This window comes from Oncorhynchus tshawytscha, linkage group LG33 (genome assembly GCF_018296145.1).
Source record: "Oncorhynchus tshawytscha isolate Ot180627B linkage group LG33, Otsh_v2.0, whole genome shotgun sequence".
Classification (NCBI taxonomy): domain Eukaryota; kingdom Metazoa; phylum Chordata; class Actinopteri; order Salmoniformes; family Salmonidae; genus Oncorhynchus; species Oncorhynchus tshawytscha.
Window position 1 is genome coordinate 9338925 of NC_056461.1, and position 18103 is coordinate 9357027.

Genomic DNA, 18103 nt, shown 5'->3' on the forward strand with positions numbered 1-18103 from the left:
GTCTCTCTGCCTGCTCTCTTTCTCTCTCTCTCTGCCTCTCTCTTTCTTCTCTCTCTCTCTGCCTCTCTCTCTGCTCTCTCTCTCTCTCTGTCTCTCTCTCTCTGGCTCTGGCTCTCTCTCTCTCTCTCTGGCTCTCTCTCTCTCTGTCTCTCTCTGGCTCTCTCTCTCTCTCTCTCTCTCTCTCTCTGGCTCTGGCTCTCTCTCTCTGTCTCTCTGGCTCTCTCTCTGTGTCTCTCTGGCTCTCTCTCTGGCTCTCTCTCTCTCTCTCTGGCTCTCTGGCTCTCTCTCTCTCTCTGTGTCTCTCTGGCTCTCTTTCTCTCTCTCTCTCTGTCTCTCTGGCTCTCTTTCTCTCTCTCTGTCTCTCTGGCTCTGGCTCTCTCTGGCTCTCTCTGGCTCTCTCTCTCTCTGGCTCTCTCTCTCACTCACTCACTCACTCAGGTGAGGGATGTGTGTGGTCCACAAGGAGGGCTTTCACCTGGGTAAGTGGTGGTATTGTCGTGTGGTTCCCTGTGTGTTGTGTGGGATTGGTCGGCGTGTTAATGGAACCCGGCTTCAGCACTACTTTTCCGACCCTTCGTACTGCGGGAGCCAGAACACACGTGGCTGAAGCGGCGGATGGGAAATAATTCACGGCCTTCGATTCTCTGATTGCTTTAAAGAACATCCGATCGCTGGTGACTTTGTTTTGTACAGCGCCTGCCACACACACACTATACGATACATTTATTAAACATAAAAATAAGTGAGTTTTTGTCACAACCCGGCTCGTGGGAAGTGACAAAGAGCTCTTATAGGACCAGGGCACAAATAATAATTCAATAATAATCAATAATTTTGCTCTTTATTTATCCATCTTACATATAAAACCTTATTTGTTTATCAAAAATGGTGAATAACTCACCAGAGGTTGATGAGAAGGGTGTGCTTGAAAGGATGCACATAACACTGCAATGGGTTGTATTGGAGAGAGTCTCAGTCTTAAATCATTTTCCAGCCTGTGCCTGTATTTAGTTTTCATGCTAGTGATGGCCGAGAATCCACTCTCACAGGTACGTGGTTGCAAAGGGCGTCAGTGTCTTAAAAGCGCGATTTGCCAAGACAAGAAACGGAGCGCAGCCCTATGCAGAAATCTGGCAGTGGCTTCTGATTTAAATTCCATGTAATTCTTCAGATATCGGTAAGTGGACTGGAGGCATAAAAGGGATAACGAATCCAGTTTTGGGAAAGTACCTGTGTAATTGCTCACCCAGCTCACTCAGGTGCTTCGCTAAATCACATTTGACATTGTCCGTAAGCTTGAGTTCATTTGCACACAAAAAATCAGAAAACGATGGAAAGACCTGTGTGTTGTCCTTGTTAATACAGACAGAAAAGAGCTCCAATTTCTTAGTCATAGCCTCAATTTTGTCCTGCACATTGAATATAGTTGCAGATAGTCCCGGTAATCCTAGATTCAGATCATTCAGGCAAGAAAAACATCACCCAGATAGGCCAGTCGTGAGAGAAACTCATCATGCAAGCGGTCAGACAAGTGAAAAACATCACCCAGATAGGCCAGTCGTGTGAGAAACTCGTCATCATGCAAGAGGTCAGACAAGTGAAAAACATCACCCAGACAGGCCAGTTGTGTGAGAAACTCATCATGCAAGAGGTCAGACATCATGCAAGAGGTCAGACAAGTGAAAAACATCACCCAGATAGGCCAGTCGTGTGAGAAACTCGTCATCATGCAAGAGGTCAGACAAGTGAAAAATCATCACCTCAGATAGGCCAGTAGGCCAGTGTGAAACTCATCATGCAAGTGGTCAGACAAGTGAAAAACATCACCCAGATAGGCCAGTCGTGTGAGAAACCAGATAGGCCAGTCGATAGGCCAGTCGTGTGAGAAACTCATCATGCAAGCGGTCAGACAAGTGAAAAACATCACCCAGATAGGCCAGTCGTGAGAGAAACTCATCATCATGCAAGCGGTCAGACAAGTGAAAAACATCACCCAGATAGGCCAGTCGTGAGAGAAACTCATCATCATGCAAGCGGTCAGACAAGTGAAAAACATCACCCAGATAGGCCAGTCGTGTGAGAAACTCATCATCATGCAAGAGGTCAGACAAGTGAAAAGCATCACCCAGATAGGCCAGTCGTGTGAGAAACTCATCATCATGCAAGAGGTCAGACAAGTGAAAATGATGGTCAGTAAAGAAAACTTTAAGCTTGTCTCTCAATTTAAAAAAAAAAAAAAATAAAAAAACGGGTCAATACTTTGTCCCTTGATAACCAGCGCACTTCTGTATATTGTAAACATGTGACATGGTTGCAGCCCATATCATTGCATAATGAGGGAAATACACGAGATTTCAGGGGCCTTGTCTTTAACAAAGTTAACCATTTTCACTGTAGTGTCCAAAATGTCTTTCAAGCTGTCAGGCATTCCCTTGGCAGCAAGAGCCTCTCGGTGGATGCTGCAGTGTAACAAAGTGGCGTCGGGAGCAACTGCTTGCGTTACCATTCCACTATGTCTCCCTGTCATGGCTTTTGCGCCATCAGTAAGGATACCAACACATCTTGACCATCAAAGTCCATTTGATTTCACAAAGCTGTCCAGTACTTTAAAAATATGTCCTGGTTTCCAGTGGTTTACAGAAGAGGATGTCTTCCTTAATTAACCCCCCATAAATATAACAGACATATACCAGGAGCTGTGCCAGGCCCGCCACGTCTGTTGACTCATCCAGCTGTAACGCATATAATTCACTGCCTTGTATGCAAAGCAGTAATTGTTTCAAAACATCTTCTGCCATGTCACTGATGTGTCGTGAAACAGGGTTGTTTGATGGAGAGGTTGTCTGTATAGTTTTTGGGGCCTTTTCCCCCAGTATTGTCCCAGCCATATCCGCGGTAGCAGGAATAGTTAAGTTCTCAACAATAGTATGGGGCTTGCCTGTCCCAGCCACTCCTCCACAATAGTATGGGGCCTGCCTGTCCCAGCCAGTCCTCCACAATAGTATGGGGCTTGCCTGTCCCAGCCAGTCCTCCACAATAGTATGGAGCTTGCCTGTCCCAGCCAGTCCTCCACAATAGTATGGGGCTTGCCTGTCCCAGCCAGTCCTCCACAATAGTATGGAGCTTGCCTGTCCCAGCCAGTCCTCCACAATAGTATGGGGCTTGCCTGTCCTAGCCACTCCACAATAGTATGGAGCTCACCATATAAGACACTTCTAGCCCCTTCTTATTAATGGTATCTGTTGCTTTTATACATGTCTTACTACTCAAAATTCATCTTTATTCTCGCTCAGAAAACTCCTGTGGCTTATTTTTCAAATTGTCATGTTTAATTTCTAAATGTCTGCTCAAGAGTACAGGTTTCCCGTGAAAGAGTAATGGTTAATGTGATTGGATGTTAATTATGTGTCTAGGCTCCCTGTATTTGACATTGTGTTGTTATTTCACTGAACACTATATGGTTTATTTTATTTTTGCCAGTGAAACAAGGCTACTCAGGCAGGGGGGAACTCACCCAAATGTATAGCACCGTTGGAAAATATAAATGTACTGTTTGAAAATGTGTTTTTTTATATATCTATATATCTTTTTTAATGTGAATCACATTTTTATTTGGCTTACCCCCAATACCCCAGTTTGAGAATACCCGGACTAGGTCATCTAGCCAGCATTAATCCTTTTAGATTTTCACATACTCACACACGCATCCCATGAACCCTGGTACACACACACACACACACACATACCATGCTTCTACATCTGCATTGCTTACTGTTTGGGGTTTTAGGCTGAGTTTCTGTATAGCACTTTGGGACATCGGCTGATGTTAAAAAGGGCTTTATAAATACATTTGATTGATTTGATTGACACACACACACACACACACAGGGATCAGAGATTAGGGATGCATATCAGAGTTTAATCCCCTGAGACATAAACCCTGGTAATCTCTGTTTAGTTGTGCTCTGAGAATAATACTGAGAATACAGACTAGAATCACAACCAGGAAATCTCCACTATGACTGAAATTTTCTCCACAAAAACAACGATAAATCATGTTGGGACAAATATACAAAGCTTAATGAACTATAGAAGAATGTCTCCCTGTTAATGATTAACATCAAACACATCTTGTGGTGCCTGTAAAGCTGGAATCCTTCATAGAAACAATAACAAAAAGGCCCCCCCGCCTGTGTTTTGATGAAAAGCTTATGGATGGGCCTGGAGAAATGGAACCACTCCCAAATTCAAAGCAAGGACTGACCCTCCATAGTATCAAAATTATAGTGTTAAGCACGCTTTGGATTTGCATTTGTTATGGATCTCCATTACTCCAGGGGTCCAGCAAAATTAAGGCAGTTAAACATGTATTTTTTAAACATTACAATACAGCCCTCAGGCCCCTACTCTACTACCACATACAGTGCATTCAGGAAGTATTCAGACCCCTTGACTTTTTTCACATTTTGTTACATTACATTATTCTACAATGGATCATGAAAAAACAAAATGTAAACTGAAATATCACATTTACATAAGTATTCAGACCATTGCTCAGTACTTTGTTGAAGCACTTTTGGCAGCGATTACAACCTCGAGTCTTCTTGGGTATGACGCGACAAGCTTGGCACAGCTGTATTTGGGGAGTTTCTCCCATTCTTCTCTGCAGATCCTCTTAAGTTCTGTCAGGTTGGATGGGGAGCATCGCTGCACGGCTATTTTCAGGTCTCTCCAGCTCTGGCTGGGCCACTCATGCGTTGTCTTGGCTGTGTGCTTAGGGTCATTGTCCTGTTTGAAGAGAAACCGTGGCCCTAGTCTGTGGTCCTGATATCTCTGGAGCAGGTTTTCATGAAGGATGTGTCTGTACTTTGCACTGTTCATCTTTCCCTCGATCCTGACTAGTCTCCCAGTCCCTGCCGCTGAAAAACATCCCCACAGCGTGAGGCTGCCACCACCATGCTTCACCATAAGGACGGTGCCAGGTTTCCTCCAGATGTGACTCTTGGCATTCAGGCCAAATAGTTCAAATCTGGTTTCATCAGAGCAGAGAGTGCCTTTTGGCAAACTCAAGCGGGCTGCCATGTGCCTTTTACTAAGGAGTGGCTTCCGTCTGGCTACTCTACCATAAAGGCCTGATTGGTGGAGTGCTGCAGAGATTATTTTTCTTCTGGGTGGTTCCCATCTCCACAGAAGAACTTTGGAGCTCTGTCAGAGTGACCATTGGGTTCTTGGTCACCTCCTGACCAAGGGCCTTCTCCCCATTTTCTCAGTTTGGCTGGGCGGCCAGCTCTAGGAAGAGTCTGGTTGGTTCCAATATTCTTCTATTTAAGAATCATGGAGGCCACTTTGTTCTTGGAAACCTCCAAAGCTGCAGAAATGGACTTCCCCAGATCTGTGCCTTGACACAATCCTGTCTCAGAGCCGTCTCCAAGCTGTGTGCTAGTAGATTAAACAAGCAGCTCGGTGGATTCAGCATGTCAACACTTCTCACAAATACAAGTGGTGAAGAAGTCAATCTCTCCTCTACTTTGAGCAAGGACATGTATGCATATTATTAATGTTATCTCTTTGTGTACATTTAAGGGCCAGCTGTGCTGCCCTGTTCTGGGCAAATTGTAATTTTTCTAAGTCCCCCTTTGTGGCACCTGACCACATGACTGGACTGTTGTCCAGGTGTGACAAAAGCAGGGCCTGCCTTGTTGATAGTGTTGTTAAGAAAGCAGAGCAGCGCTTTATTATGGACAGACCTCTCCCCATCTTAACTACTGTTGCATCAATATGCTTTGACATTTTCCATGTACATTTTAGTAGACGCTTTTATCAAGAGCAACTTAGTGCATACATTTTCATACTGGTCCCCCGTGGGAATCGAACCCACAACCCTGGCGTTGCAAGCGCCATGCTCTACCAACTGAGCTACACCATGTTGGTTTACAATCCAGGGTTACTCCAAGCAGTCTTGGAATAAGTCTACTCAACTTACTCAATTTCCTCATTTATTTATTACAAGATTTACTAGAGGTTTAGGTTTCAGTGAATGATTTGCCCCAAATACAATGCTTTTAGTTTTTGAAATATTTAGGACAAATTTATGTCTTGCCACCCATTCTGAAACTGACTGCAACTCTTTGTTAAGTGTTGCAGTGATATCACCTGCTGTGGTAGCTGACGTGCATTGTGATGAGTCATGAGCATACGTAGACACACTGGCTTTACTCAGAGCCAGTGGTAGGTCATTAGTAACGTTTTTTTTAAGTAAGGGGCCTAGACAGCTGCCCTGTGGAATGCCTGACTCTACCTGGATTATGTTGGAGAGGTTTCCATTAAAGAACAACCTCTGTGTTCTGTTAGATAGGTAACTGTCTATCCACAATATAGCAGCCATAACACACGTGTTTTTCCAGCAGCAGATTATGATCGATAATGTCTAAAGCTGTCCGGAAATCTAATAAAACCTTCCCCACAATCTTTTTATTATCAATTTCTCTGAGCCAAACATCACTCATTTGTGTAAGTGCCATACATGTTGAATGCCCTTCTTGATGTTCATTTGTTTACTGTGAAATAGCACTATGCGTTAAAACACGTTTTTTTTTCAAATGTTTACTAGGCTATACCGTGTTTCCATTTTTACAAACATTGGAGTAAAAAAAGCTTATTTGGGTTTTGATGGGTTATGACAGTGGATCTCAGCTCATGAGGCATTTGAAAGTTATTTTCTTCAAGAAGTAATGGGCATATATTAATAATATTATTAATAATGTTTTTAATGCAAAAATGGATGTGCCAACTAAGGATTCTAGCTTTAAGTGTCTAATGGCTTTGATTTGATTTAATGGCTTTGTCCTGAGACTTCCAATTGGTGGGTTTATATTGAGATTGACTGTGATTGGTGGGTTCTGTGTTCCAGCCACTCTGCTGAAACCAGACAAGGGAACCCCAGATCTCCCAGCAGGCCTAGTGAGAGTCCGAATGGGGAAGACGGAACACTGCATGATGTCTCTCTTTTCTCTTTCTCTCCAGTTGAATCCGTCTGAGTTGAACCTGTGTGAGGACTTGAGGGACCTGAGGGTGGAGCTCTCCACACTTTAACCAGTCGAGCTAAAGCCAGCCTGCCCCTCACACACGCTGGACCCAACCTGCTCAACTTCTGGCTGCCGCTGAACCAACACGGAAATGTGAACACACACACTGCAGGAACAGTTTCTGCTGAGTGATTCATTCCAGGAAACCCAGTGTCTCTACTCTCTGGTCCGTCAGTGATAGGAGCAAGGTGTTATATTGCTGTAGTTCCACGCGAACTCTGATGAGAAGGGAATGTTGTGGTCTCCTCTCCCCAGACCCCTAATTCCCATCGTGGGGACAGTGTGTGGGACACTCCCCCTGCCCTGGCCGCTCGAGTCAGGCGTGTGTATGTCTCCAAGGTAGGCAGGCGCAGGGATCAGAGTGTGTGCGCAGTGGGACGCAGTGGCACAGGCAAGACCACCTCCTGCCAAGCTTTCACCCACACACACTCCTCAAACAGGCTGGCACGGTCGGAGACAGCATCAGTGGTGAGTGCTTTGTGCGTGCACTCATTGCGTGCATGTTTGCGTAATGTAATATGAAATCTTTGTGTATTTATGAAGGGTGTGAGGTAATAGCACACTGTGTGTAGAATGTTGTCTCTCCTTGTGTGTTTCCAGTGGAGTGTACCCAGGCAGTGTTTACGATCCTGAGGTCTTTTGGGTGTGTGAGCTCTCAGCACAGAGACGCCTCATCTCGCTTCGCTGTTAGTTCTCTCCCTGGACTTCAACCACGCTGGACTGGCATCTGCTGTACACCTGCAGGAGACTGCTGGAGAACTGCTACACACACGCACTTTTACACACTCGCACAAACATGTAACGTAATGTGTACTGTTGTTTCAAGAGAGAGTTCCAGTAGACTTTGAAGCTCCAGAGACCAGTCCTGCTGTGGTGGTGTCCGCCCGCTCTACAGGTAATTGACACAACCCCCCCCCTCTTCCTGTACCTAACACATACACAACCAACCGTCTAAATAGACTACAGCTCCCAGCCTCCTCTGGGAGCACTGCCACCAATGCCCAATAGTTTTCCGGGCACGGATTGGCCCACCAGATGAACATGGTGTGCGTGTCCGTGTGTGTGTGTGTTAGGTGCGGGGGCGAAGGGAGACCCCAGAGGACTGCTGTGGGTTCTGGATGAGGAGAGGGTGACTCCTGGATCGACAGAAAACACTGTCCTGGAGAGAGTCTGCCAGTACTACGGTGAGACGGGGGAGAGTGGTGAGGGGAGAGAGAGAACCAGAGAGAAAAGGGGGAGGGGGCCTCTCGAGTGGCGCAGCTGTCCAAGGCACTGCATCGCAGTCCCGGCCTTGTTACAGTCCCGGCCTTGTTGCAGCGATGAGACAAGATCGTAATTGGATATCGAGAAATTGGGGAGAAAAGGGGGTGCGTCTGTGTTTGTTTGCTAGTGTGTGACTTTGTGCAACAGCAGGAGTTTGGGCGAGTGTGTGTATGTCAGTGTTTTGTCCGTTTCAGTGATCCAGAAGATATTGTGCAAGCAGTGGTCACGTTGTTCTGATGTATAGTAGTGTAGAAGTTCAGTTCTAATCTCTGTTTTGTCTCCTCAGTCCAGTGTGAGCAGCCCCTGCAGTGGGAGGTGAGCCACCTGATGGGTTCTGACCCGACTGGATGGTTCAGCCTGGTTCAGAGCAACCAATCAGCTCTCAATGCCAGCTCGCTGCTGCAGAAGTCCTCTGTGTAAGTGTTGCCCAATCTCAGATATACCTCTCCTTGGCTTATTACCATATTGTGTCAATCCAACTCTTTCAGATCTACTAAACGCGTATTATTGATGTGTGCCTTACAATAAAAAATATAAAAATGTTCGCTTCAACCTTTCCTTCTCTCTCTCTCTAGTTGGGTAGTGGTGGGGGCAGCCAGGGCTCGCAACAGAGGAGTGGGACTGTCAGAAAGACCTTCAGTGGAGAATTGGCCGCCATACGCAGGCACTCCTGCTGTATATCAGTCAAACTACAGGCCGTAAGTACCCCAATACACACTCCCACTGTATATCAGTCAAACTACAGGCCGTAAGTACCCCAATACACACTCCCACTGTATATCAGTCAAACTACAGGCCGTAAGTACCCCAATACACACTCCTGCTGTAAATCAGTCAAACTACAGGCCGTAAGTACCCTAATACACACTCCCACTGTATATCAGTCAAACTACAGGCCGTAAGTACCCCAATACACACTCCCACTGTATATCAGTCAAACTACAGGCCGTAAGTACCCTAATACACACTCCCACTGTATATCAGTCAAACTACCAGCCGTAAGTACCCCAATACACACTCCCACTGTATATCAGTCAAACTACAGGCCGTAAGTACCCCAATACACACTCCCACTGTATATCAGTCAAACTACGGGCCGTAAGTACCCTAATACACACTCCTGCTGTAAATCAGTCAAACTACAGGCCGTAAGTACCTAATACACACTCCTGCTGTATATCAGTCAAACTACAAGCCGTAAGTACCCCAATACACACTCCCACTGTATATCAGTCAAACTACGGGCCGTAAGTACCCCAATACACACTCCTGCTGTAAATCAGTCAAACTACAGGCCGTAAGTACCCCAATACACGCTCCCACTGTATATCAGTCAAACTACGGGCCGTAAGTACCCCAATACACACTCCTGCTGTAAATCAGTCAAACTACAGGCCGTAAGTACCCCAATACACACTCCCACTGTATATCAGTCAAACTACAGGCCGTAAGTACCCCAATACACACTCCCACTGTATATCAGTCAAACTACAGGCCGTAAGTACCCCAATACACACTCCTGCTGTAAATCAGTCAAACTACAGGCCGTAAGTACCCCAATACACACTCCTGCTGTAAATCAGTCAAACTACAGGCCGTAAGTACCCTAATACACACTCCCACTGTATATCAGTCAAACTACCGGCCGTAAGTACCCTAATACACACTCCCACTGTATATCAGTCAAACTACCGGCCGTAAGTACCCTAATACACACTCCCACTGTATATCAGTCAAACTACCGGCCGTAAGTACCCTAATACACACTCCCACTGTATATCAGTCAAACTACAGGCCGTAAGTACCCCAGTATACACTCCCACTGTATATCAGTCAAACTACCGGCCGTAAGTACCCCAATACACACTCCTGCTGTAAATCAGTCAAACTACAGGCCGTAAGTACCCTAATACACACTCCTGCTGTATATCAGTCAAACTACAGGCCGTAAGTACCCTAATACACACTCCCGCTGTATATCAGTCAAACTACAAGCCGTAAGTACCCTAATACACACTCCCACTGTATATCAGTCAAACTACAAGCCGTAAGTACCCCAGTATTTACTCCCACTGTAAATTAGTCAAACTACAGGCCGTAAGTACCCCAGTATACACTCCCACTGTATATCAGTCAAACTACCAGCCGTAAGTACCCCAATACACACTCCCACTGTATATCAGTCAAACTACGGGCCGTAAGTACCCCAATACACACTCCTGCTGTAAATCAGTCAAACTACAGGCCGTAAGTACCCCAATACACACTCCTGCTGTAAATCAGTCAAACTACAGGCCGTAAGTACCCCAATACACACTCCCACTGTATATCAGTCAAACTACAGGCCGTAAGTACCCTAATACACACTCCCACTGTATATCAGTCAAACTACAGGCCGTAAGTACCCTAATACACACTCCCGCTGTAAATCAGTCAAACTACGGGCCGTAAGTACCCTAATACACACTCCCACTGTATATCAGTCAAACTACAGGTCGTAAGTCAAACTACAGGCCGTAAGTACTATAACACTGTAAAACACACACACATACAAAATCCCACACTTCTACCCTGTCTATCTGAGGATGTTTTTCTCCACCTCTCTCCTTCCCCCTCCATCCAGGATGCTCTGTTGAATCTGATTGGTCGAGCCAGGCCAGTGTTCATGCAGTGTGTGTTTGCTAAGACAGACAGCGGTAGCGGATGTTTTGACGTCCCTGCTCTCAGAGTCCAGCTGCACTCTGCACACATCCTCCCCGCCCTGCAGCTCTACCACACAGGTTAGTGTTAGCCTAGAATTAGCCCCTGTGCACAGGTTAGTGTTAGCCTAGAATTAGCCCCTGTGCACAGGTTAGTGTTAGCCTAGAATTAGCCCCTGTGCACAGGTTAGTGTTAGCCTAGAATTAGCCCCTGTGCACAGGTTAGTGTTAGCCTAGAATTAGCCCCTGTGCACAGGTTAGTGTTAGCCTAGAATTAGCCCCTGTGCACAGGTTAGTGTTAGCCTAGAATTAGCCCCTGTGCACAGGTTAGTGTTAGCCTAGAATTAGCCCCTGTGCACAGGTTAGTGTTAGCCTAGAATTAGCCCCTGTGCACCGGTTAGTGTTAGCCTAGAATTAGCCCCTGTGCACCGGTTAGTGTTAGCCTAGAATTAGCCCCTGTGCACCGATTAGTGTTAGCCTAGAATTAGCCCCTGTGCACCGATTAGTGTTAGCCTAGAATTAGCCCCTGTGCACCGGTTAGTGTTAGCCTAGAATTAGCCCCTGTGCACCGGTTAGTGTTAGCCTAGAATTAGCCCCTGTGCACCGGTTAGTGTTAGCCTAGAATTAGCCCCTGTGCACCGGTTAGTGTTAGCCTAGAATTAGCCCCTGTGCACCGGTTAGTGTTAGCCTAGAATTAGCCCCTGTGCACCGGTTAGTGTTAGCCTAGAATTAGCCCCTGTGCACCGGTTAGTGTTAGCCTAGAATTAGCCCCTGTGCACCGGTTAGTGTTAGCCTAGAATTAGCCCCTGTGCACCGGTTAGTGTTAGCCTAGAATTAGCCCCTGTGCACCGGTTAGTGTTAGCCTAGAATTAGCCCCTGTGCACAGGTTAGTGTTAGCCTAGAATTAGCCCCTGTGCACCGGTTAGTGTTAGCCTAGAATTAGCCCCTGTGCACCGGTTAGTGTTAGCCTAGAATTAGCCCCTGTGCACAGGTTAGTGTTAGCCTAGAATTAGCCCCTGTGCACCGATTAGTGTTAGCCTAGAATTAGCCCCTGTGCACAGGTTAGTGTTGGCCTAGAATTAGCCCCTGTGCACAGGTTAGTGTTAGCCTAGAATTAGCCCCTGTGCACAGGTTAGTGTTAGCCTAGAATTAGCCCCTGTGCACCGGTTAGTGTTAGCCTAGAATTAGCCCCTGTGCACAGGTTAGTGTTAGCCTAGAATTAGCCCCTGTGCACAGGTTAGTGTTAGCCTAGAATTAGCCCCTGTGCACAGGTTAGTGTTAGCCTAGAATTAGCCCCTGTGCACAGGTTAGTGTTAGCCTAGAATTAGCCCCTGTGCACAGGTTAGTGTTAGCCTAGAATTAGCCCCTGTGCACAGGTTAGTGTTAGCCTAGAATTAGCCCCTGTGCACAGGTTAGTGTTAGCCTAGAATTAGCCCCTGTGCACAGGTTAGTAGTGTTGGCCATTCTGCATAGGTTATCAAGTTGATAAAGGGAATTTTGGTGCCGACATCTTGCTCACCTGTATATCTGTGGCTCTGAAGGCTCTCTATTTCTCTCGCTCTCTCTCCCCCCTCTCTCTTTATCTACCAGGTTATTCGGAACACGTGACTTTGAGTGACTTCAGGTGTCGTTTCCAGGCTCTGTCTCCTCTGGTCATGAAAAGGTATGGTTCAGTCTTCATCACCCCGGATGAGAGGAAGGAAAGTGGAGGAGCTGCTGGTAGACCTGGATCTGGACAGGAAGAGTATCAGGGAGGGAGGGAGCTTCTGTTCTGACAGTACTGAGCTCCTTAGAGTCCGTCTCTGACAGTGTTTCTGAAGATTAGCTAGTTACACTACATTTTTCCACTCTCTCTGTCTTTCACTTCCTCGCTTTCTCTCTCCCTCCTCTCTCTGTCTCTCCCTCCCTTTCTTTGTCTCCCTCCTTCTCTGTGTCTCCCTCTCTTTCTCTCTCTCGCCCTCTCTGTCTCTCCCTCCCTTTCTTTGTCTCCCTCCTTCTCTTTCTCTCTCCCTCCCTCTGTCTCTTCCTCCCTTTCTTTGTCTCCCTCCTTCTCTTTCTCTCTCCCTCCCTCTGTCTCTCCCTCCCTCTCTCTCTCTGTCTCTCCCTCCCTTTCTTTGTCTCCCTCCTTCTCTTTGTCTCTTTCTCCCTCCCTGTCTCTCCCTCCCTTTCTTTGTCTCCCTCCTTCTCTTTCTCTCTCCCTCCCTCTGTCTCTCCCTCCCTTTTTGTCTCCCTCCTGTCTCTCCCTCCCTTTTTGTCTCCCTCCTTCTCTTTCTCTCTCCCTCCCTTTCTTTCTTTGTCTCTCTCCCTCCCTCCCTCCGTCTCTCCCTCCCTCCCTGTCTCTCCCTCCCTCCCTTTGTCTCTCCCTCCCTCTCTTTGCCTCCCTCCCTGTCTCTCACTTCCCCCTCTCGCTACCTACTCTCCTTGTCTCTCCCCATTCTTTCTCTCTCCCCCTCCCCAGGTGTTCATGAAACGAGGTGTGTTAAAGTACTTGGGAGCAGCAGAGAGACAAGCTGGTCAGTGATTGGCTGGTACAGCTACATGCTGCCTGTATGGGACATCTGGCTAGACAACAATGCCGCAAAATGAAGGCGTCTGACCTATGACCTCTAACCCCTGACTGCTAACCCAGGTGAAACATGTTGTAATGTGTTAGGTTAGGTAGGCGCTGGTGTAACACACACACATTCAGTGACTGTGGCATGACGGTATCACCCGATAATGTGTCTTCCTATAATTGTGGTTAGGTACAGTAGGTAGGATGCCGGTGTCTCTGTCTGTCCCCATACAGGTGCAGCAGATGGCTGTGAGGTGTTTCCAGAGTAACATCCGTACTCTGAGATGTGTGGCCAAGTGGATCTGGTGGAAACTGCTGTGTAGAGTGCGCCCCCTACTGGATGTTAACATTGACGATCAGAGACTCAGAGCCAAGGAGGTAGGAATCGATTCACAGACTACTCAGTGATTCAGAGCTAAAGAGGTATTAGTTAATTCAGAGACTACTCAGTGATTCAGGGCTAAATAGGTATTAATTGATTCATGATTTAGAACCAAGGGAACTACTTGATCCAGAGTCCAAAGCCTTTTGAATCGACCCAAAGACAGAGTTACAAGAGCTTTGCTTTAACATTGCAGATTTGGCGATAGTATTTTACCACATCTCCTTTGATTCCCCAGGATGAGATCATGGCTCTGAGACAACGTCTGGAGAAGTCTGAGAGGGAGAGGAACGAGCTGAGACAGACCACTGACATCCCGGAGACCAAGGTGGGAAAGTGTAAAGTTAGAGGGATGGTGTAAAGTTGGAGGGATGGTGTAAAGTTGGAGGGATGGTGTAAAGTTGGAGGGATGGTGTAAAGTTGGAGGGATGGTGTAAAGTTGGAGGGATAGTGCATTGTGTAAAGTTAGAGGGACAGTGCATTGTGTAAAGTTTAGGAGGACAGTATAGTGTAAACGACGGCCGTAACGCGTCAAGTTTAGGAGGACAGTATAGTGTAAACGACGACCGTAACGCGTCAAGTTTAGGAGGACAGTATAGTGTAAACGACGACCGTAACGCGTCAAGTTAAGGAGGACAGTATAGTGTAAACGACGACCGTAACGCGTCAAGTTTAGGAGGACAGTATAGTGTAAACGACGACCGTAACGCGTCAAGTTTAGGAGGACAGTATAGTGTAAACGACGACCGTAACGCGTCAAGTTTAGGAGGACAGTATAGTGTAAACGACGACCGTAACGCGTCAAGTTTAGGAGGACAGTATAGTGTAAACGACGACCGTAACGCGTCAAGTTTAGGAGGACAGTATAGTGTAAACGACGACCGTAACGCGTCAAGTTTAGGAGGACAGTATAGTGTAAACGACGACCGTAACGCGTCAAGTTTAGGAGGACAGTATAGTGTAAACGACGACCGTAACGCGTCAAGTTTAGGAGGACAGTATAGTGTAAACGACGACCGTAACGCGTCAAGTTTAGGAGGACCGTACAGTGTAAACGACGACCGTAACGCGTCAAGTTTAGGAGGACAGTATAGTGTAAACGACGACCGTAACGCGTCAAGTTTAGGAGGACCGTCTGGTGTAAAGTTTAGGAGGACAGTATAGTGTAAACGACGACCGTAACGCGTCAAGTTTAGGAGGACAGTATAGTGTAAACGACGACCGTAACGCGTCAAGTTTAGGAGGACAGTATAGTGTAAACGACGACCGTAACGCGTCAAGTTTAGGAGGACGGTGGGTAAAGTTCTGGTTGCAAGTAGACGTGAGTGTGCGTCCCGTAGGTGACGGCGGTGTCGTCGGTACTAAGTGGCGAGCGTTTCCGCGGTGACACTGTCAGTCAGGCGATGGACACGGAGAGATGAGAGAGACTACGACTCAGCAAGGAGAACAAGGAAATGCAGCTATTACAACACATGTATCTCTCTGTATAACTCAAAAGGGCCACAGCACAATTACAATTGTCACACAATGCAATATGTTACCTCGGGTCGACCCACAAGTCAAATCTCACGTCATTTCCATAGCCTGTCCACGGCAGATTATACACTGTGAGGTTATTTCATTCTCTCTCCCTCCCTCTCTCAGGCTCATCTGGACCAGTGTAAGGTCACCAGGGGGCGCTGGAGAAACAGTTGGAGGAGGAGAAACAGAAAGTCTAGAGCAGAGAGTTCCGGGGGCGGCCCGTCAGGAAGTCCAGGATCCAGTTGCAGAGGGAGGTGTTCAGTCCCAGGGTCCTTAGCTTATTGATGAGGTTTGAGGGCACTATGGTGCTGAACGCTGAGCTGTAGTCAATGAACAGCATTCTCACATAGGTGTTCCTTTTGTCCAGGTGGGAAATGGCAGTGTGGAGTGCAATAGAGATTGCGTCATCTGTGGATCTGTTGATGCGGTATGCAAATTGGAGAGGGTCTAGGGTTCCTGGGATGATGGTTTTGATGTGAGCCATGACCAGCCTTTCAAAGCACTTCATGGGTCGGTAGTCATTTAGGCAGGTTACCTTCGTGTTCTTAGTACTCATTTTTATTTAGTTTCAGTTTGATAAAAACATTTAGATTTAGTTTTTATATTATTTAGTTCCAGTTTTAGTGTTAGGGATTAGAAAGAAGCCTATGCGCGGGAGGTTAGAAGCCATTTGTGTGTTGGCGTATAGTTTGTGTTTTCTTGTCACTTCATGCCACTGGGGGCAGCAATAAGGTGATGGTCACGTTTCAATTATAAATCAATCTTAGCCTGCATTCCAAAGTTAGACGTTGCTGACGCCTGACAGGTCTTCAACGCCTGGACAGGTATTTTAAATCAGCTAACCACACATGTTATTGCAATCTGTCAGTCCATGATACTGTCGATGGCAAGCAACCATTGACTGATGCATGCAAACGTCTGAGCAGGGGAACGCAACCGTTGTCAGATTATTGCCCCCACCCCAGAATAAAACATCTCACTAGCCATTTTTTTCTGTTTGGGGCGGGGCCACTCTGGTCTGCTTATTGCCCCCTTATTCCCTATTGTTAGCTAGTGATAGCAAATATGATCTATTATATTGACAAGATGTTCAATTAACCCCTCTAGCAATGAAATACATGTCCTCAAAGATTGAAGGCAGGCGGGAGGAGACAAGATCAGGTGGGACCATTCTAGCCAACTTATCGGGGTACATCTGTAACAACTTAAACATTACTCTGTTTGGTCAACTAAGCCTCAGGTAATTTCACACAGGTCTCATAGACCTCCATGCAAAAAGGTCTGCTTATCTCGTGGGGACAGATTTTGGGCAGAAGTAATCCTCTTGCTCCGCCTTGTCCTCCTTGGTATTAGCTTGTAATAGTGATGCACATGCTAGGCATATTTGAAACATTGCCATCTACTGGCAGCATTTACCTACCAGAATCAGAAGCTCGAAAACCCCATTACAAAAAAAGTTTGAAAACCCCAATAGATTTTTTTTCCCAAAGTGTTCTTTATTTTATAAAACTTAACATAATTTGATGGTTTTTATTTTATTTTGCAGACAAAGATACTAGTTTCAGTATAGTTTTAGTTTTTCAAAAGTTTCTTATTTTTATTTTAGTTTAATATAATAACCTTGGTTTGTAGCAGAGTCACATGGGAGGAGGGTTTGTATGGAGGTTGGGTAAAGTAGATTTAAGGTTTGCCGGTTAAGGGGGTTGGATTGGCCTTTTAGGATGGTCGTGGAAACAGGTGTGGGGCATCTGGAGGGAGGGGTTGGGATTCTTCAGAACTCTTCTCTACACACACCCTTAAGCTGAGGGTCTGGGTGTTAACACAAGGTTCAAGGTCTCAGGCAAGGTTACTAATCACATGGTGTGAAGTTGGCCAAACCACCTCCACTTCTTTTGCCCACTAGGCACAGCCTTATTAACTTCTGTATGTGTGTGTATTAGAGCCAGGCGGAGGTGTTACGGGTGCAACAGCAGAAGGAGGAGCTGTGTGACCAGATCCGTGACCTCAGCGTGCCCTTTCACCTGGCCTCTGAGTCGCTGACGGACCTGAAGAAGCAGCTCCGCCTCCTGGAGACCCAGACCAATGAGAGGAGAGAAGCTCACCAAGCTCACTGCCAAGATACAACAGCTGTAGCAGGTATGCATGCGTGCACACACGCACGAACTTATAGCACACTCTCACACAGACAAACTAATTTGCAAGATGTCTGACCTCAACTGTCTGCTCTCTCTCTCTCCACCTCTAGGTGCCCATGCATTTTGAGATGGAGATGGAGAGAAGGAAACAGATCCATCACAAAGAGCTGGAGGATAAAGAGGAGGGGTTAGAGGACGTACACAAGTCCTCTGAGAGACAGGTAGGTCACCGCTACTGACCACAGACTGGGACCACTGCGTAGGGTCAAAACAGTTACTGAGTGTCAGCTGTTTGAGAAGGTTTGAATCCTGAGCAACCTGCCAACACGTGGTTTGAATTACAATAGACCAACATAGCTGCTGTAGTAGGTCAAAGCCGTGTGCTGGAAAACCTTGGTAGAGCAGGGGTGAAGTAGGCTTGTACAGTTTCTTTCTTTTCCTGCTTCCGATCAATGCCCTACTCC

General features: G+C 46.5%; 1 pseudogene; it reads left to right on the top strand.

Annotated features, from left to right (window-relative positions):
* Positions 1 to 445: 445 nt before the first annotated feature.
* The window catches only part of LOC112231496, a 34349-nt pseudogene continuing 16691 nt past the window's right edge, over positions 446 to 18103 (top strand).